This window comes from Alosa pseudoharengus, unplaced genomic scaffold (assembly GCF_046254945.1).
Source record: "Alosa pseudoharengus isolate Yale_2024_CS ecotype anadromous, Long Island Sound unplaced genomic scaffold, YU_APseudo_1.1 YU_APseudo_1.1_scf_2, whole genome shotgun sequence".
NCBI classification, from domain to species: domain Eukaryota; kingdom Metazoa; phylum Chordata; class Actinopteri; order Clupeiformes; family Clupeidae; genus Alosa; species Alosa pseudoharengus.
The window spans coordinates 22,910,627-22,914,692 of NW_027468663.1; positions in this window are offsets into that span (position 1 = coordinate 22,910,627).

Sequence of the window (4,066 nt, forward strand, 5' to 3'; positions counted from 1 at the left end):
CTATATGGTACGTCAATTATTTCACTTAACAGTTAGGTAAAGAATCAGATTTAATGATCATATTTGTTTAATCAGTATGTGAATAATACGTAATATAGATGCTCAGTCAACAACCTGGGAACTGTTTGAGGGCATCACTCTATCTTAGACTCTTTCCTTTGGGAAGATACACTGGTCTGGGAGTGATTTAAAATGAACTCTGACCTGCTTGGCAGTGTAACATCAGGGGTCAGCGGGGTCAGCAGGGTCAGCGTGGAGGATGTGAACTACCCACAGTCACAGGAAGGAATACAGGCCAGTAGACACACTCGTGCAGCCTGTGCCAGAGTCTGTTTGGCAGATGTGTCCAGGGAAACAAAAGAGAAACAAAACTGATTTTAGTTTAACATGTGTCAGGTTTCATTGGTAGAATTTGTTCCAGATCAGCAGTTGTGCACCATAATGACATCAAGAGAGAGTCCAAAAGTTACTTTGGTGATTGCTCCCCAAACCAAAATTATATGCTTAATGTCCTTGCTAAAAAGAGTATGTTATCAGTTTGACTGCCTTCATTTCTCAAGCAATTATGGTTTAGAGACAGTTTTCAGTGGCCAATTGTATTAAACTCAATACATTTGATAGGTATGTGGTATGTTAATAAATGTATGTATGTATGTATGTATGTATGTATGTATGTATGTATGTATGTATGTATGTATGTATGTGTGTGTGTATGTAAATATATATAAATTGATGGGTTGCTCCTGTACAACAACAAATATATAAATATTTTCTTAAAGATATGGCTAAACTCAACTTCAGTGGTGACTGCGGTTAAAGTCTTGCCAAAGATTCCAAAGGCACACTGCTTGATACAATTTAAAAAGCCTTTAATATACTGGGCTAACGCGTTGTGACTACTGTCTTCTTCAGAGTCTAAACACTGAAATATATAAATATAATGAGAATACATTTACAACATAAGAAGACAAAGAAGTAGTTTGGCTGATGTCTATTGATGATGAACAAAATTATTTTAGTTCAGAGGAATTTAGTGGGAACCTCTATCTTGCCAAAAAATGAATTCAATAAAGCTCAAAGGCAAACAGAAGACGGCCTTGGAGGGACACCACCAGTCCGCACAGAATGAAGAGTTCAGACAGAGCCAAGGCTGCTTTTGTCTCTTTGTGTGACAGGCCAAGCCACACTCAGGGAACCGCAGGGATACATAGCTGCAGAGACAGACGTTTCTCATCATCTCTATCACACCCTTCATTTGGTCACTTCACTGTCAGTGTAAACATATAAAAATGTAGTTGAAAATGATTCAAACGTATTCTTTGAGGGCTTTGTATTGTTTACCTCTAAGATAATAACATTAACAAATAAGTCAAGTGTAAGCATGCATAAGCACAGTTCCGATTTGGGAATTAAAGTAACTCAGACTTCCTTTAATTTGGTTTCCTGCAATGTATACTAATTATGTCCCACTTATCTCAAATGTCAAAAGTGAAGTGTGAGAAAATATCCATAAGGAGAGTGGTGGCTGCACATTCAACTGTAAACCAACAATTAGCAGCAATTATCAAGTATATATTATCCTGTATCATTGCTCATTAAGCCTCCCATCCTGTCCCTCAAAATGAGTTGGTTTGTTGCATTAAGTTAAGAAACATTTTTTGTTGATCTTAACTGACTCTGAGCCTGGTGTTTCTCATGCCATAGTGTTGAGATAAGCGCTGACCTTATCTTAAAGTTCCTTAAGCAATCTCCACACAACAATGGAATGCACTAGTGACAGTGTTCTAATTTCATTTCACATTCTTACGTCATAGATCACAAAAAGATCAGGTCCGCTGGACAAATCTGTTAAAAATCCTGGAAAGTTTCTCAGCTATTGGTACTGTCTATGTTGTATGATGACTCTATCACCTTTGCAAGGAGATTTCAGAAAATGCAGGTTGCTCTTTATTTGGGGAATAGAATCCATGCTGATTTATCCCAGAAAATTTAATCAAATTAGGAAAATATTTATAATTTATATTTATAATAATAATAATTCCTAATTTTATATATAACCTGATGTGAATACAAAATGTATCCAAATTAATTGGATAAGAAGACTTTCTGACACAGGACTCTAGTAAAGGTTTACAAGAGTTTTTATTTACTTTAACGTTCAAAGGTCGTCTTTTTAAACTTGAATTTTCCACAACCAATCAATGTAGGCTATTTGTCTCCTTTTGTCTTTACAAACATCAGTTCATCTTGGATCAATGAATAATGCATTCCATCGCTTCTTATCCCTAGGGGAATGAATGAGCAGTGGTCGTCATACTGCAAATGCACAAATGTGTTTCCAGTTTTCACAAACAGAATGTCTGTTTGTCTTCCCTGCCCCAACATGGGAGGCTCCTTATGCCATTTTGTAGCATAGGCCCTTGCAGCCATCCAGCAAAGAGGCCTGATTGTGGCAAGAGCATTCCTAATTTATAAAAGCCAAAAGGATCAATTTAATATTCATGAACAATCTGTCCCAGCCCAACCAGCTATTTCTGTGACTGTGGGGCAGTATGATGACAGAGCGTCACAAAGGAAAAAGTTATGCCTCACCCCATTGTGAAATTAATTCACCATCTGAACAAAGTGCACCTATGGTGTTGAACACCCCCAAATCAATAAACAAGATCTCCACACCCTCCCCAATCATCCTCAAACCATGCTTGATGTGTCTGTACTCATGTATTGAAAACTTTAAAGAACATGTCCTTGGCTGGGTTGGACGCTGACTCCTTCCCAGAAAGCTGATGAAAACAAGCTACAGCAAGCTGAACATTGTGTTAAATATGGGTGATGACTGCATAAAGGTTCATCATATTTGAAGAAACATTCTGGTCTTATGGCTCCACCAACCATATAAAACATAGCCTGTTATAACTGTTATAAGGTGCTCTTCTGACAGATATGAGAGCTTGAATCTGGTGTTAGAAAAGTATCTGAAAACATCAGATCAGATTAAATGCGTTTCACAAAAGGTCAATTTTGTAGCCTCAGTAGGCTAATTTTAAAGTACTAAAAAGGTTAAAATACTGTTTATCTAACAGTATGAGCTTGCTATTTCTATGGAGCGTTATGCTGAGGGAAGGCCTATATATATCTGGGATACACAAAATATTCTACACAAAACAGGCTGTCTAGGCCAATAGTAGGCTAAGCTAGGCGATCATCAGGCACGGCGTTTCATGATGCTAACAACATGTTTGGTGATAGGCTATTCACAATATGTTTGGATAGCCTAGCTTCTGTCATAGTGTAGACATTAGGCTATTTATTTGTGGTCACAGCTTTATAAAATTACCTTTCACTGGTTCTCATGTGTTAGGAATCTTAATTAGAAACATTTACAGGCTTACCCTTCTATAAAAAAAAATCTACTGACGAAGTACAAAAAAAGAAAGTAAGAAAACTAGACCTACACTTAATTTATTTCAAAGGTTATGCTGCTTTCCCAAATCAAATGTCCAGCCAACTGCAAAGTGAATGAGTGGTAGACTAGCTATTTTATTACCTATCCCTAAAACGTAAGATCATGGCACTAACACTAACTAATTTGGAATGTGTTAGCCTCCCCAAAATAGTTATAACATTTTTAAAACCGTTTAATTCCAGCTCCTCAAAAGCCCACTGAATTTAGAGACATGGACTTGGGATGCCATCTCCTGGTAGGAGCATCAACCTACAACATTGCATCCGTTCAAAATACAGTCGAGAGCAGGCCGGTCTCGCGTTTAAAAACATATCGTATCAGGTATTTGTCATTGAAAAATAAGTTAAAATAAGTGAAGTTAAAATTAGGTTTCAAACGTAGGGCGTAGGCTACCGGGTTTGCGAAGTCACTCAGCTCAGGATATGATTTCTCGATAAATACCTACACAAAAGAAGCACATTATTTTTAGTTTATTTTATTTTAAGTACACACAACGTTGAACAAGTATACACTTACGTTAAACAGTCTGGACTACATATTGACTGGAAACAACCCTTTTTACAGGCATTGGTCACATCCAATCAGATTCAGAGAGGCGAG